This window comes from Opisthocomus hoazin, chromosome 1, assembly GCF_030867145.1.
Source record: "Opisthocomus hoazin isolate bOpiHoa1 chromosome 1, bOpiHoa1.hap1, whole genome shotgun sequence".
Classification (NCBI taxonomy): Eukaryota; Metazoa; Chordata; class Aves; order Opisthocomiformes; family Opisthocomidae; genus Opisthocomus; species Opisthocomus hoazin.
The window spans coordinates 11149829-11167434 of NC_134414.1; the positions used below are offsets into that span (position 1 = coordinate 11149829).

Below are 17606 nucleotides of genomic sequence, written 5' to 3' on the forward strand. Positions count from 1 at the left end.
AGCGTATACCCATGGATTTAAGAAATGCCAAAGGCAGGCTTTCAATTCTATCGTCACCTTAAGTCTTGTCGTATGAAATGCTGAGACAACACTTATTTCTGCAGTAGGGCTGTAAGCTTCTTGTGGATCTTGCCATTAAGACCTGTTGGGTCAGAAGAGACTTGGACATCAGCTCTTTCAGGTCAGCAGAGTATCCAAATTTGAGACATACAACACAAGCTTCATCATTAACATCTCTGACAAGTTGTGATCAGCAAGTCTAACCCACACATTGACAAATATCAGACACCCCCAAACTGATGAAGCTGAACTATACATACAGAAAACTATTTTACTTGTCTCCTGCATCGGCCATTCATTTGGGTAGTTTCTGAAGTCAGTTCTTCCACATATCAATCTGCTATAGCAACTCTTAGCTGGGACATCAGTGGCGTCTACATTTTCAGATGAAGAAACATGATACAAACAACAAAATAAAATTATCTGTAAAGCAGGATGCATCCTTGTCTCCTACCCAGAGCAGCAGCACTGAAACAAGGAGGGGAAGGGAGAAAGAGGGAATCAATGCAGGTGACGTCAATCATCTCTAAACCAGTTTAAGTAACAAAGCACACCGTCATTAGGTCAGCAGACTCACCTTGGATGAAGATCTCACATACCCCTTTTCTGCCAGTTATAGAAAAGACAAGCAACCGCCTGCCAATCACCCCATCGCAATACTTACCCTCATTATTTGGTACCGGCTGCACAGATACAAGCATAGGCTTAAAGGCTGCAGTGGGCGACTGTTGGGATAGAAGTCATCATGCCACTGCCCCTTTTCTTCACCCACAGTACACCTAATCTAAAAGCTTCTGTGTAGAGAAGAATCAGAAGTAGAAAGAAACAAAGGGGCTCTACTTGTATCTCAGAATTCTTCAGATGTACACAACTACTACTGAAAGTTATCGCAGCAACAGACATTATACTCCCTCTCCTCCCTTCCTTCACTGATGAGTATGGCAAAACCAGACAACCTGAGTGTGCAGAGCAGCACCTCCTGTCCCACGACACCAGACATTATACAGGAGAATGTGGAAGGCAAGCAACTGGTACAGATTCTTTAAATGGAGGGAGCTGGATTTGAAGAGATGGAAGAATGACACATGTTGTTGCAGTACCAACAAATCTTCAAAGGCTGCAAGGTTCAGGTTCATTAATTTATAACTGCATCACAGGACATCTCATGACATCCTTCCGCCATCATCCAAGTGTATCCTGGGGCAAACAGATTACTAGGCCCATGCAGTCACTGTGAGGCAGTATCCTGAGCAAATGCATTGTACTTACCTCCAGGAGGAGCCAAATTATGGAACAAAAACTTGTAACCCCATTTTTGCTTAGCTATATCACTGCTGGCCTTTAGCCAAGACCTCCATCAAGCCTGCAAAACTCTTCACAACTCTCTTCAATGGAGCACCTTCTTGAAGTAACAAAGCACTTTATTTCACAGGAATCAGCTGTAACTAGAAACGGTGTTATTTCACAAACTGTGCAATAATTTGAGTGCCCTCCCTTCCAGTTTTGAGCAAAGATCTTCCACACATTATTTCAGGGAACTCCAGCCCTCTTAAGCCTAACAGAGATTTATTTCATCTCCTGTTTGGTGAGCGGATCATTTGCCACTCCCTGATGCAGAGACTATCACAAGCAGGGATGACATTCAGTAGAGGGAAACCTACAGACTGCTCAACATCTAACCTACCACCCACAAGCCAGCCAGAGGGTACACTGAACCTCAGACGGCGGCTACCCCGCTGGCTATGCCATGCCAATTCCTGCAAGCGCAGGTAAGGGAAGGGTGAAGTCAGCTGGGCTGCTCCCGTGCTGCGCTGAGAGGTCTCACACCGCCCCATCCATCCTCTCAGGTGTTATGAGGTTGATTTATGTCTCTAGGGACATCCTGACGACAGCCGCCTTTCGGAGGGAGCAAAGCTCACAATAAGCCACGGGTCTACGACAGCCAAACGCCCTCGGTGCGGCGATGGGACAGAAGTCACGGCCCTCAGCAGAGCCCCCCCTCGGCAAGCACCCCCCATCACCCGGCCTGCGGCAAGGGCCCGTCCCACCCCGCACCTCGCCGAGGGCCACCCCGCACCCCGCCGAGGGCCCCCCCACCGCGCCGAGGCCGGGCCCAGAGCTCAGCCCCGCTCCTCACACCCCAAGCGAGGGCCTCGCACCCCCGGCAGCGACAGCCCCCGCCCGGGGCCCGCTCCCCGCAGCGCCCCGCAGCCCGCCCCGCCACAGCCGCCCCCCCCCGCCGCCCGGGCCCCGCTGACAAGGGGGAGGACGAGCCCGGCGTCCAGGGCCCGCCGGCCGCCACGCGATGCCCTGCGGGGCCCTCCGCGACTCGCCGCACCCCCTCAGCCTCCCCTTCCCTCCCGCCCCCGAGCTCCCCCCACCCGCTGAGCCAACGCCCGCCTTCCCACGCCCTTTCTTCTCCGACATCTTAACCCGGGTCCCCGGCCGCTCCTCCCGAGCTAAAAGCATCCCGCGCCATCAACATGGCGGCCGCCGACACCCCCCTGTCCCCCGCCCGCTCCTCGCCGCGGCCGCGCGGCCTGCCGGGAGACCGAGTCCCCGCTCCGCGCCTAGCCGCCGCGGCGCCTTCTCTCAGAAACTACAAATCCCAGAAGCTCCCGCTGCCGCAGGGCGCCAGCCAATGGAGAGGCGGCGACGCGGCCGCTGGCCCCGCCCCGGCTGGCGAGGGGGTGATGTCATTGCCCAGCGGGCGGCCGCGGGGGCGCGCCGCCGCTCATTGTGCTCCGCCGGTGGCGGCCGCGGCTGGGGGGCCCGATCCCGCTCCGGCCCCCAGGCACCGGGTTCCCGGCACTGGGACGGCCCCGCTCCCGCCCCAGCCAGGGGGTTGCACCGCCAACCTGTCCGTGAAGGGGGTTGGCTCGCACCGAGCTCCGCTGCACCCGTCCCGGGGGTGGCTCGGCGCCCATCCCGGCGGGCCACGCTGCACGGGGAGGGGGGGGCTCAGCACCGGTTCCCCGGCGGGGCTGCCCTGCGCCCATCCCGGGGAGCTGCCCTGCGCCGGGTGGGCGGCCGGCACCCATCCCCGGGGCAGCAGGCTGCCTTGCTCCCGTCCCCGGGGGGCTGCGCGGCGCCGGGGGCAGCCCGGCACCTACCCCGGGTGTGTGTGGGGGGGTCCGCCCCGCGCCCAGCCCCGCTATCCCGGTCGTGGGGCGGCCCGCGGCTGCCGGCCTCCTCCCGTCGCCGGGGACCGGCTGCTGGCTCCCGCCTCGTTTTATGGTCGTGGAGAGGGAGGAAGAATCCCAAACCCGGTGAGTTCCGCGCTCCTCTTCCTTTTCTCTGTGTGTGTTTTGCACCGCCCCCCCCCACCCCCCCATCTCGCGCCGCGCTTCCCCACCGGGAGCCGAGCCGGGCCGCACCGCCTTCCCCCGGCGATGCTGGAAAGGGAGGGGGGAACCCCAAACCCCCCTAAACCAGCGCGATGCCGCAGTCTCCAGGAGACCCCGCAACGCAGGGACGCGCCGGGCGGCCCGGGACCGCGGGGACCGGGGGAATGAGCAAGGTCCGGTTTAGGATGGGTTTTTTTCGGGGTGCTGCGTCGTGGGGCTTCTGTGTTTTGACACCCCCTTTCCTCCCCCCTTGGAGGGAGATGGGGGGGTGAGTCCAGCCCGATGCCGCCTGCGTACCGTCACTGCGCGTTGCTGTTCCAAGCCCTGCGGCGAGCGCGCACCTCGAAAATTGGCAGCTGGACGGTCCGGTGATTTATTTCGGCTTCCAAACTATCACTCCAGTCTTTCTTCCCCTTTTGTCATAAATACGAGAAGCGTGTCTGTTTTAAACTTTTTAAAAACTTGGTGGTCCGGCAGAGCTTCGTTTCAGTGCGGCGTTTTAATTCGTTTCCCTATTCCTTGCTGTTTGCGTGGTGCCGTTCAGAACTCTGCTGGAACAGTGCTGTGATATTAGTGCCAGATATTTGATTATTTTTTTTCCCCTTAGTGCATAACATCGGGGGTTTTGTCCCCTTCTACAATTACATTGTCACTGCGATGGGGACCCCAGACGTCCAGTCCTGCGCTGGTGGCAGTGAAATGCGTGCGCGCAGAGGGGTCCTGCTCGCCTCAAAGCTCTCAGCATCTTTCGGTGCCCTGTAAAGTTAACCCACCCCAAAGTCTGGCTCGGAGCCTGTGCTGAGAGCAGGGAGACAGCGTGCAGCTCGGCTGATAGTTTTTATTTCTCTTTTTTTGTTGTTTTATTTCTTTCTGCTGCGTATTGGCTTCTGCTCTTCTCTTGTGTAACCGGCGCTGCGTGTCCTCTGGCAGACTCTCCCTGGAGTCACGGCGCTGGCGGACGGGTGACACGAGTGCGATGGGCACAATGAAACTCGCTGTTCGGTTTAATCAAAGTGTTTGTAAACACAAGGGCGGTGGTTGGGGTGTCCGTGTGCGACGCACGGCGTCTTACAGCCTCCCCGCTTCAAGTGGGGTAAACGCGCTGCGTCCACACCTCCTCCTTGCCTTTGCTTTATTTGTGGTTTTTCCTTCCTTCCTCTTCGTTACTGACTCAGAGGGGAAGAACAACACTGCGTGCAGGAGTTGCCTTTGTTTGGTGGGTCTTTTTTTAACATTTTTGTTTCCTGGAATGGCATTTTCCTCTTTGTTTTACAAGGGAGGGAATGGGTAATCTAACAGAGGGTTTCCCATCTTGGCTGTAAAAGGAGAAGTTTTCCAGCAGTGATTTTGTCAGCTGTGAAGAGAAGGCACTGGAAATGGAGCCTGGGAATGGTTCTGGGATGTATTGATACAGGAGTTGGGGAGAACAAGCAGGGAATCTGTGGCCAGGATTTTGTAGTTAAGTAAGGCAGTTTTTGGGATGTCACTCTTTTTGATTCTGCTTTCATCTTTACATGTGTATATATAACTTTACAAATATGTATTGGTATTTATGCTTGGTTTATTATTTTTGAAAATTATTTGATTGAATTTAGAAAGACTTGTGACTATGTTGTCTCGCATGATAGCATCTTCAAGCTATATTATACTACTGCAAGAAGTAGATGAAAAATGTAGCTCAGAAATCTACACTATTATATCAATAAGATAAAATTTTGCCTTGCAGCAACAGAAATATGGGCACATAAATGGACCAAAAGCTGCAAATCACTCCACAGATGAGTGATTGCTGCGAAAAAGCACAGATGAGCTAAGAATCATAGAATCATCGGCTGGAAAAGACCTCTAAGATTGAGTCCAACCATCCACCCAACACCACCATGCCTGCTAAACCATATCCTGAAGTGCCACATCTACATGTTTTTTTGAGCGCCTCGAGGGATGGTGACTCCACCACCTCCCTGGGCAGCCTGTTCCAATGCCTGATCACTCAGTAAATTAGGAAATTTTTCCTAATATCTAATCTAAACTAAGGGGCCCTTCCTCTTGAGTAATTTGAGTCCTGATCCTGCAAAGACCTAAATGCAATGCGTGCATTTAGTGTGAGTCTAGAAGTCTTTGAGATGCCAGTTGCTGGAAGCAGAGAGTTTGTCCCAGGAGTGCAGCACTAAATATTTCCCCTGGTCTTTTGCTTTTTCCCTAATTTCTTACTAGTGTCTGGTTTCTGAAAGGGGATTCAGGGTTGGGTGGTCTTGTGGTCATACTCTGTGCAGTTTTCTTGTACTTTAGTCCTGTTCTTAATCAAATTGAGTTTGAGGCCATTGATTGGCTTCTTGATAAAGCCAGGTATCATGTCTTTGTGAGTTGGGTTTATCAGCATCACCTGTGCGCCCTGCCCTGCATTAAATTGCCCATCCCAGAACTGTTGCAGAATGAGGTTCGAGTTGCCTTGGGATGCTTGGGTTTCTCCTGACATCATGTGTGGGGGGAACCAAAGACTGGTGAGACGAATGGAACTGGGAAGAGCCAGAGCTGGGACAGAGCTGCTGTCTCTTAAGCTTCACTTTTTTTTCCTCTGCTCCAGAGCTGAGCTGTGAGAGGACAGTGATTTTCGTAGCCTGGAGCTGGGGTCTGGCTAGGCAGCTGGAGTCTCTGAAGTGAGAGGTGGGTGGATGAAGAAGGCTCTGCAGGGAGGAACTGAGCAGTCGCTTCCCAAACGGGCGTGGGGAGGGAAGGTGAGAACTGGGGAGTGGGAGAAAGGTGTCTGCGAGCAAATGGATCCTCTTTTTGTTGCCTTCCCCTGAAAGAGCTTTCCTGTGTTAGCACATCTGTGCTGTGAGCTCCCCATTCTCCCAGGCCCAGCTGTGGGGGGCAGATGTTGCTCGCAGCCTGAGCTGAAGTGTTGGGGGTCTCTAACCCAAGCTGTAGAGCTCCTGGTGTTAGCTCTGGAGCTGCCCTCATTTGGGCCTTGCTGTGAGAGCTGAGCTGGCATCCATCAGTCAGCAAACTGAGGCCATTGCTCTAAGGTTTGTGGCGTGTCCCAGGCAGGTGTATCTGCAGGTAGGGTATGGAGTTGTTGGCTTTTTCTTATTTTTACGTAAAATATAGCCAAACAAGAAATGATGATAGCTGGGAATTGGGTAAATTCCTCTTCTAATTTTAAAAGAGCGTATTGCCCTTTTTTTAGGGCAGGACCAACAGTTGGAGTACAAGCCTTGCTCTTCGCAAGTACAGAAAGAGGAGTGGGAGATGTGCTAGGAGCTAGTTTGTGCTTATTCCCAAATAACTACCCAGGCGCTGAAGAAGTTCAAGAGATTGATTACAGTAGTGTGGCTGGCATGGCAGGAGAGCAGAAGGTGGCACGTGGTGGGTGTACCTTGCAGTGGTGGGGCTGTCTAAACCAGGAAGCCTGCACAGAGCACCTCTCCAATGGGAAAAGCTGAGGGAGTTGGGGCTGTTCAGCCTGGAGAAGAGAAGGCTGCGGGGAGACCTTACTGTGACCTTTTAGTACATGAAGAGAGCTTATAAGAAAGGTGGGGACAGACTTTTTAGCAGGACTTCTTGTGATAGGACAAGGGTTAATGGTTTTAAATTAAAAGAGGGGAGATTCAGACTGGGTACAGGGAAGAAATTTTTGTACAGCGAGGGTGGGGAAACACTGGCACAGGTTGCCCAGAGAGAGGTGGTTGATGCCCCGTCCCTGGAAACCTTCAACGGCAGGTTGGATGGGGCTCTGAGCAACCTGGTCTGGTTGAAGATGTCCCTGCTTATTGCAGGGGGGTTGGACTAGATGGCCTTTGAAGGTCCCTTCCAACCCAAACCATTCCATGATTCTATGGATGCTTGCAAGTCTTCAGAGCGGGAGATTTAGGAGACAGTAGAATCATCTTCTGTATCACAGATGAGTTTCCGACACCGAAAACATCAACCCTTGGTGCAGAGGTTCTCAGCAGCAGCCCTGCTTTGGCTGGAGGACAGATGAGATGACCTAAGGCAATGTTTTGACGCTCATTTCCATAATTTCATTTTGTAGCAAGTCATTTAGCGTTCCTCCCTCCCAGTGATTCTGTCAATAACTAACTAAATCCTCATTTTATTTTTAATGGCTCTCTTAGTGTGAAACAGCTGATCTGTCATGTTTGTCGTATTACCCTGGTGCCTCTTGCTCAGCCTCTGCTTAAATCATGAGTTTAAACTGGGAGAGTTCAGTCAAATATTCCTTAGGTGCTAATATGTTGACTTAATTAGGGCAGAACAAGGATGAAGTTGTCCCTTAAAATCATTGTCAGTATTTAAACAGTGAAGACCACATTAAGGTCTGTTGCTGTTACTGTAGTTTCAAAACTAATCGGTGCTGTTAAACATTGGCCCTGAATGAGGAATTAGTGAGGTTTGTGTTGTAATGTCATTTGATTTCACCCTGCATAGAGAAAAATCATTAGAGAGCTTTGTTGCATTGACCTGGGGATAGATATTTAGGTTGCGAACAGCTTGAGACCGGATTGCTTTTTGTCATCTCGCCTCGCCTGGAGTTACTGCTCTTGCTGCACTTAGCTCGGTCTGCAGAGCTGCACTGCTCCCTAATGTACTTCAGGCAAAATTTAAACCACCTGTTTAACCTAGCTATTAGTTTCCTGAGATAATTAAGGAATACTTGTACAAACAGAGGAGAAAACCTGCAGTAAGGTCTTGCTTTGCTCGATATAGCTAGAGCCTCACGGAAGTCTGCTGCTGTCCTTTCCAAGATCACAGCATACCCTGTTTATTTTCTTTCCTTTTAGCAGAAATGCTTTCTTTTGGCTACTGCTGAACTAAAAGTTAACTGTAACCTTCGAGTATCTGACTAGTGTTTGCTTTTAGACCTTGAAAAGAGTAATGGGAAAGGGGAGAGAGAAGAGGAAGGGGAGGAAAGGCTGTGCTGGCATGAAAAAAGATGAGCTTGCACAAGGCTTCTCAAAAGACTGTGTCCTGCAGGGTGATTTTTAAAAGGGAGAGAAAAGGTGTCAGGTGCCAAAGGATACAGAAATCAAGCAGTGCTTGGGTAACTGTCCTGCTAAAGATGCTCTCCACGGAGAGAGGGACTTAGTGTGGGGCTCCAGCAGCCCGACCCACTGCTGCACTGTGCTGCTGCTTGTCTGCAATGAAACTATCAAAAACTAAACTCTGCTTTTCTGATTAAGCAGAAAGTCAGTTACTGAAAGGGCAGCATGTGTGCATTTCAAGTGGGAGTATTTCTTGGTATGAGTCCAGCCTATTATTTGCAAAAGGGAATCGCCGTGGAACTACCATCCCGTAGGCTGGTGCTGAGCCTTGATGCCAGTTTGTTTGGAACAGTGAAGAAAATGAATCTGACTGTGTACAAGACTCCCACGTGCCGCGGTACCCGTCGGTTGCATGTGCTTTGCAGAATGTTTTGGACCGAGCCTCTGGCATCCAACAAAAAGGAGCTATTGTTGCTTCGCTCGCTTACCTGGCTGTGAAAGCATGGGATACCTCTCCAGGGTAATGAAGTTGTTAGAGTAAAATATTTTCATTTGGGAGGGACCTACAAGGATCATCTAGTCCAAATGCCTGACTAATTCAGAGCTAACCAAAAGTTAAAGCATGTTAAGGGTATTATCCAAAGACCTCTTAAACACTATCAGGCTTGGGGCATCGACCACCTCTCTAGGAAGCCGGATCCAGTGCTTGGCCACCTTCTCGGTAAAGAAATGCTTCCCAATGTCCAGCCTACACCTCCCCTGGCACAGCTTTGAATCACTCCCGTGTGCCATATCCCTGTATCGCAGGTCGCCATCACAGAAATGTGGCGGAACAACTCTCATGACTGGCATGCTGTCATAGATGGCTACAGACTCTTTAGGAAAGACAGACCAACAAGGAGAGGTGGGGGAGTTGCTCTATATGTGAGGGAGCAACTGGAATGCATTGAACTTGGCCTGGGGGCAAATGAGGAACGAGTTGAAAGCTTGTGGGTTAGAATTAAGGGACAGGCTCATAAGGGTGACATTACTGTGGGTGTGTACTACAGGCCACCTAACCAGGAGGAGGAGGTTGATGAGGCCTTCTACAGGCAGCTGCAAGCAGCCTCACAATCACAGGCCCTGGTTCTCATGGGGGACTTCAACCACCCTGACATCAGCTGGGAAGACCATACAGCTAGGCAGGCACAATCCAAGAGGTTCCTACAGAGCATTGATGATAACTTTCTGATGCAAGTGGTGGAGGAACCAACAAGGAAAGCCGCGCTGCTGGACCTTGTATTAACAAACAAGGAGGGACTGGTGGAGGATGTGAAGGTCGGAGGTAGACTCGGCTGCAGTGACCATGAAATGGTCGAGTTCAGGATCCTGCGTGGAGGAAGCAGGGCGGTAAGCTGGATCAAAACCTTGGGCCTCAGGAGGGCTGACTTTGGCCTCTTCAAGGAGCTACTGGGAGGAATCCCGTGGGCCAGGGCTCTCGAAGGCAGGGGGGTCCATGAGTGCTGGTCACTCTTTAAATGTCACTTCTTCCATGCACAGGAGCGGTGCATCCCCCTGAGAAAGAAATCGAGCAAAGGAGGCAGGAGACCTGCTTGGTTAAACAAGGAGCTTCTAGCGGAGCTCAGGTGGAAGAGAAAGGTGCATGGAATGTGGAAAGAGGGACAGGCCACTTGGGAAGAGTACAGGAACGTGGTCAGAGCATGCAGGGATGATACAAGGAAGGCCAAAGCTCACCTGGAATTGAAGCTGGCAAGGGATGTCAAAAACAACAAGGGCTTCTTCAACTACATCAGCAGCAAAAGGAAGTCTAGGGACAATGTGGGGCTGCTGCTGAATGAGGTGGGTGTCCTGGTGATGGAGGATGCGGAGAAGGCAGAGCTACTGAATGCCTTCTTTGCTTCAGTCTTCAGTGCCAAGGCAGGCCCTCAGGAATCCCAGGCCCCGGAGGTAAGAGAAGAAGCCTACAGAGAGGACGACTTTCCCTTGGTCGAGGAGGACTGTGTGAGGGATCACTTAAGCGATCTGGACGTCCACAAATCCATGGGCCCCAATGGAATGCACCCACGAGTGCTGAGGGAGCTGGTGGATGTCATTGCTACCCACTCTCCATCATCTTTGAGAGGTCCTGGAGGACAGGAGAGGTACCCGAGGACTGGAGAAAGGCCAATATCATTCCAGTCTTCAAGAAGGTCAAGAAGGAGGACCCAGGGAACTACAGGCCGGTCAGCCTCACCTCCATCCCAGGAAAGGTGATGGAGCAGCTTGTCCTGGAGGCCATCATCAAGCAAGTGGAATTAAAGAAAGTTATCAGGAGTAGTCAGCATGGATTCACCAAGGGGAAATCATGCCTGACCAATCTGATAGCTTTCTACGATGACATGACTGGCTGGGTAGATGAAGGGAGAGCTGTGGATGTTGTCTGCCTAGACTTCAGCAAGGCTTTCGACACAGTCTCGCATAATATCCTCCTAGGGAAGCTGAGTAAGTATGGGCTGGATGAGTGGTCGGTGAAGTGGATAGAGAACTGGCTGAATGGCAGAACTCAGAGGGTTGTCATCAGCGGCGCTGAGTCTAGTTGGAGGTTGGTAACTAGTGGTGTCCCTCAGGGGTCAGTACTGGGCCCAGTCTTGTTTAACTTCTTCATCAACGACCTGGATGAAGAGTGAGAATGTACCCTCAGCAAGTTTGCTGATGACACCAAACTGGGAGGTGTGGTAGACACACCGGAAGGCTGTGCTGCCATTCAGCGTGACCTGGACAGGCTGGAAAGTTGGGCAGAGAGGAACCTGATGAGGTTCAACAAAGGCAAATGCAGGGTCCTGCACCTGGGGAGGAACAACCCCATGCATCAGTACAGGCTTGGGGTGGACCTGCTGGAGAGCAGCTCTGTGGAGAGGGACCTGGGTGTCCTGGTGGACGACAGGTTAACCATGAGCCAGCAGTGTGCCCTGGCTGCCAAGAAAGCCAATGGCATTCTGGGGTGCATTAGGAGGAGTGTGGCCAACAGGTCGAGGGAGATTCTCCTTCCCCTCTACTCTGTCCTAGTAAGGCCTCATCTGGAGTACTGTGTGCAGTTCTGGGCTCCCCAGTTCAAGAAAGATGAGGAGCTACTGGAGAGAGTCCAGCGGAGGGCTACAAGGATGATGAGGGGACTGGAACATCTCTGCTACGAGGAGAGGCTGAGGGAGCTGAGCTTCTTCAGCCTGAAGAGGAGAAGGCTGCGAGGGGACTTAACATATACTTATAAATATCTGAAGGGTGGGTGTCAGGAGGATGGGGCCAAGCTCTTTTCAGTGGTGCCCAGCAACAGGACAAGGGGCAATGGGCACAAACTGAGGCACAGGAAGTTCCGTCTGAATGTGAGGAAGAACTTCTTCCCTCTGTGGGTGACGGAGCCATGGAACAGGCTGCCCAGGGAGGTTGTGGAGTCTCCTTCTCTGGAGATATTCAAGACTCGCCTGGACAAGGTCCTGTGCAGCCTGCTGTAGGTGACCCTGCTTCGGCAGGAGGGTTGGACTAGATGACCCACAGAGGTCCCTTCCAACCCCGAACATTCTGTGATTCTGAGAAGAGCTCAGCACCTCCCTCTCCATGTCCCCTCCTTAGGGAGCTGTAGAGAGCCATGAGGTCATCCCTCAGCCTCTACTCCAAAGTAGACAAGCTCAAAGTCCTCAGCTGCTCCTCGCAGGCCATGCCTTCCAGCCCTGTCACCAGCTTTGCTGCCCTCTAACAAAGCTGTACGGGGTTGTACGGGATGTTTTGCCCGGGTTGTCACTGCTGAGACCGTACCAGCGTTAGGGGAACTGCTGACTGCCTGTCCCCAGCCGCTTTCTCCGTGCTTGTTTTCCATCTGCCTAAGCCTCTCCTTGCTCCAGTGCAGCCAACCCACTTCCTCTTGCCCCCCCCCCCCCTTTCTTCTATCAGGCAATGTTCACCAACAACGTTGTGGAGAGTGGATACTCCCCAACTGCCAATGAATCCGGGGAATGCTGTGAATGGGTGTAAATGGAGACTTGTGTCCAAAGAAGACATGATGCCAATAGGGAACAATTTACTAAAGATGTAGGGTGGAAAGAAGAACGTGTGTCTGATTAACAAACTAGCCCACCTATGCTCTGCCCTGCAGCAGGTGAAACTTAAGGCACAGCAACTTGTCAAGCCCTCCTGTCTTTCCAGCGGTCACTCTTTTGCTCCAAATACCCATTCATCCATGGATGCAGAAGTGGTGGGAGTTCCAGAAAAAGCTGTGCTCCAGAAAAGTCCCAGATCTGTACTGAGGATGAAGATCACCAACTTGAGGTGAATGCCAACGTGCAGATTTACTGGCGATCAAAGGACAAGTGAAAGGGATTGCCAGGATTAGGAAAGAAATCGCATTTCTAAACCCTCCAGACTCTGGGTTTGCTGTGTTGCAAAGAATGCTTTCAGTAATGAAAAGCTGACTTGAAAAATAATCATTAGCACTTCCCTGTGATTTAAATTTCATTGCCTGAACTCAGAGTCATGGAAAATACATCAGTCAAGGCTTTTTATCTAACAAGTTTTTAAAGGAAGCCAGTTTCATGTCTAATTAGTGAGAAGTTCTCCATGGTGCCATCTCTTACGCTTCCAGGGTTTAGCGCATGGTGTTTTCATGACAGTTGTGGCTGCAGCATGGGAATATTTACTTAAAATAACATCCTGCCTTAATGTAGTAAGGCAAATTTGTATACAAATTTATTTCTTGGACAACCTGAATACTGGTTAGTGACCTCAAGAAGTCCCTGAAGGGGTCTCCGCGCTGTGTGGTCTTATTTTCCTGTTGCTTGCTGCTGGCAGAAAGGAGTTTTAAATTCCATCTTCTCCAACACTGGAGATTCAAGCTCTGGTATAATGGCTACTGAGCTTGAGTAACTGAGAGGAGATGACTGCCACTTGAAAAAATAATCCGTTTGTTTGTTTTTGCTTTATAGCTATTAAATACCTGAAAAATAAATCTAGCGTTGAAAAACCTGTCTTGACTCGTTTGGTATCCCCGTTAGTTCTCTGGAGACATCGGATTATTCCATCCTGTGATGAGTAGTATTTGGAGGTGAGAATCAGGTAGCCTGAAATTGCTGTGGAAGTATTGATTCATTTTTGTGTATTGGGAAAAAGTTTGAGAGAAATAACATTAGCCTTTTTATTCTTGTACCTCCCCTGAAATTCATGGTGCATCGTGTCCTGTGGAGAAAAGGTATTAACTCGGATAAACCTGTGGTAATGAGTATAATTAAAACCTCGGCGAAGACTGGAGTAATCTGTAGCTTTCACAGGAGCCGAAGGGCAGGTTTGGGATTTCCGTAGGTCTCTGGGCTGCCGAGGAGCCCGGGATGGCTGGTTCCAGCGTTTGGGTCCATGAGCTGGTTGACCGGAGATGTAGCTTCAGGTTTTGTAGACTGAAAGTTTGACGTGTGTGATGATGAGTTTGGGCTCTGCTCCTCTTCTCTGTAATCCCAGTTTCTGTGGCATAACTACAGAAAAGTGTTTTCACTCTAAAGGGATCGTTTTAACACAATTTGGAACTAATTCCATGTTTTCTATCTAAATTCTGCTGAAGTGAAGAGAGTATCTGCACCGTCCCTGCGGCCAATAGCTGCCTCCTCTCTGTAGCCAACAGAAGATTGTGTCACCCTCTAATTTCTCATGTATCTGGTAATATAAAAATCCTCACTGTAAATATTTGCTCTTGAGAACATTAGGTAGGTATGGGGTGATTCTTGAACGATGATGGGTCTATTACAATCCCTGCGTGATTTTTTTTTTTATTTGAGCTGCATGTACCAGAAGCTTGAAACATAAGAAGCAAATTCGGTGCCTGATTTCTTTATTGCATTTGTGCTTGTTCTGAACATTTTGTTCCTTCTAAAAAGGGAACTGTGCCCATTTTCAAGCCAGCAGTATTCACATTTCTAAAATATGGTAGTAGTGTGTTGCGCAGATAGCTAGATGGATATGGGTGTATGGGCATAGAAAACCCCCAAATAAACTCAGGTTTCTGTTAACTCTTTAATTTCAGCAGGCAAAGGGGAGTTGAGCTGTTAACTCCAGGATTTCTGCTCGACCTACTTAGGAGAGGAAGGCGTGAGCTTGTGGCTTGGCTGGGAGCTGCTTTGTGGTATGGGTAGGAATGAGGTTTCCTCCTGTTGTGACCTGTTGTTGGGTGTTGCCACATGCTGACCATCTCGTGTACAGATATAGCGTATGTTTGATGCAGAAACAAACTGCGTCTTTATAGCAGTTGCTAACCCCAAATTCTCTTTTGCCTTCCCCAAAAAACTGGAAAGCAAATTTGAATATATGCATATCATGATCCTGAGGTACCTCTCAGTATTTCCATTATGTTTGTAAACCCTGGAAACTACTTTTGTTAATGTACAGTTTCCCTCTATTAGAAAATATCTTTTTTTTTTTTTAGTAGAAGTTCTGTTGTCACAGTTCTGCAGGAAAACTGTGTCTTGATACACTTGGGCTGTAGAATCATAGACTGGAAAAGACCTCTAAGTTCATAAATTCCAACCATCCACCCAAAACCACCATGCCTACTAAACCATGTCCCAAAGTGCCACATCTACACATTTTTGAAACACCTCTAGGGATGGTGACTCCACCACTTCCCTGGGCAGCCTGTTCCAATGTCTGACCACTCTTTCAGTAAAGAAATTTTTCCTAATATCCAATCTAAACTTCCCCGACACAACTTGAGGCCATTGCCTCTTATCCTATTGCTAGTTAATTGGGAGACCAACACCTGTGTCACTGCACCCTCCTTTCAGGTAGTTGTAGAGAGCAATAAGGTCTCCCCTCAGCCTCTTCTTCTCCAGACTAAACAGCCCCAGTTCCCTCAGCCGCTCCTCATAAGACTTGTTCACCAGACCTCGTAGGCCTTCTCTGGACACGCTCCAGCACCTCAATGTCCCTTTTGTAGTGAGGGGCCCAAAACTGAACACAGACTCGAGGTGTGGCCTCACCAGTGCCCAGTACAGGGGCATGATCATCTCCCTTCTGCTGGCCACACTATTCCTGATCCAAGCCAGGATGCCGTTGGCCACCTGGGCACACTGCTGGCTCATGTTCAGCCAGCTGTTGACCAACACCCCAAGGTCCTTTTCCACTGGGCAGCTCTCCAGCCACTCTTCCCCAAGCCTGCAGCGTTGCATGGGGTTGCTGTGACCGAAGTGCAGGACCCGGCACTTGGCCTTGTTGAACCTCATACAGTTGGCCTCAGCTCATCGATCCAGCCTGTCCAGATCCCTCTGCAGAGCCTTCCTACTCTTTATCAGACCAACACTCCTGCCCAACTTGGTGTCATCTGCAAACTTACTGAGGGAGCACTCAATCCCCTCATCCAGATCATTGATAAAGATGTTAAGCAAGACTGGACCCAAAACTGAGCCCTGGGGAACACCACTCATGACAGGCCGCCAGCTGGATTTAACTCCATTCACCACCACTCTCTGTGCTCGACCATTCAGCCAGTTCTTTATCCAGCAGAGAGTACACTCATCCAAAGCATGGGCAGCTAGTTTCTCCAGGAGGATGCTGTGGGGAACAGTGTGGGGATGTCCCCTGCAGGTAATTGGTCCCTATATGGCACCAGGAAGCATCAGCAGAAGTGTTTTCAAACGCACAGCCTGGGAGGAGTGTCTGTTGGGTCACTGGACACTCCCTTGTTGGAGGTGCTTGAGATTCCCCTGTTCTGTGCCATGATACATTGTTTCTACAGACCATTCATGGACTTTCTTCTGCAGATGTGAATGTAGTATGGGGAGTTTTGAAAGTTGCTTCTCAAGCTGCTGCATGGCCAGAGACATTTGTGCTTCTATCATTAGTAACTTCACCTTCCTCATCGTAAACCTTCAGTCTTTTGCCAATGACCATCCCATTTATATCAGTGTCTCTACTAATTTGAATATATACGTATAACAGAATATGCAAATATTCTGTTGTGCCTCTGGATTGGGAAACTGCTTGGTTAAAGCCAATCTTAAAATTATTCTTTTTGGTAGGTTAATTTTTTGAGGATGGTGTGCTCAGGCTGATTCACTTTGCAGCCATGCAGGTGGTTAGCTGGTATTTCATAATAATAATAATTAAAAAAAAAAAGCATCTTTAAAACAAATCCCCCTAGTTAGAAATTCAGAACTGAAGAAATTAAAAATAAATTGAATATTGACTTACACAACAAAATAATCAAGGAAAACATTCATTGTGGGCTGAGGCTAATTCTGTTAGAACAAAGGAGGCTGATTGTGAAATAAGTATTAAATAAAGTGTCTCATTAAGTTCTGCAGTTTTGCGAAAGCTGTCGCCACAGGGAGGAAAAACCTGGTGTGAGATACTGTTTGTTTACTGCAGCTGTCAGTCATCATGGTGGTGAACGTGTTGCATCCGTTCATGGAGTAGCCATTAGTAACCAGGCCATCCCGCTTAAACGTCAGACTCCTTGCTGAAAAATATGTGAAACTACATAAAAATTCCTTCCATCTTGTTAAAACCTCTTTCACAATATTCCTCATTTTGCTTGATGACATCAGGTGTTGGAGCTGCAGGAGAAGGTTTTAAAAATATCTCCTGGGCAATGGTGGGTGATGCTTAGTTAATGCATTTAATGGTGCGTGTCTGACGCTCTGGAGGACTGGTCCATTCCCAGTCCAGCCTCTGATGCAGTTTTTGAGTCACTCATCTCTTTTTGACTGTCCCTAGATTTTATGTATAGTTTGGATTTTATTATCTGTGGTAAGGTCTTTGCAATAGGGCTTTTAATTGTTAGTAGTCCCTACCTTGTGCAGTGAGAACCTGAAGTTCTCTGCAATCTGGAGGTGGTACTGTAATGTGAGTAACCAGTGCTGTGACTTGAGGGGAGGGAACAGCCGTTAGTGATTTTTGGGGAGTGACAGTCTCTGTAATTTCACTGCAAATCGATCTATACAATTTGCAGTTTTGTCTAGAAAGATGTATTTTGGACTTTTAAGGCAAGGCAATTGAATTCTGTGTCTGTTTTGTGTTTCTAGGCAAGCCATTTATAAACTTTCTGTCTCTTGGTTGCCTCCGTCTGTAAAATGGAGATAACCTCAGAGGCATGCCCTGAATATTCATCAGTGATTTATTGTAAGCCGATGAAGAAAAGTGTTATGGGCAATGTTAATGAAGTTTATTACTCGGCCTCTCTGCTGCACGTTGGTCGGTTCAAACATCC

The 17606-nt window shown here is 49.7% G+C and overlaps 1 protein-coding gene across 2 annotated transcripts in view; it reads left to right on the forward strand.

Moving 5' to 3' along the window:
- The first annotated feature begins 2779 nt into the window (after positions 1-2779).
- Positions 2780-17606, forward strand: part of RAB30 (RAB30, member RAS oncogene family) — a 61490-nt gene continuing 46663 nt past the window's right edge. Inside the window, exon 1 of one of the 2 annotated variants that reach the window (XM_075417089.1) lies at positions 2780-3329. The gene's annotated coding sequence lies outside the window, so the exon portion shown is untranslated. Of the gene's footprint in view, positions 3330-3498; positions 3581-17606 lie in introns of those variants that run through there. The other variant, XM_075417099.1, reaches the window with a different exon arrangement.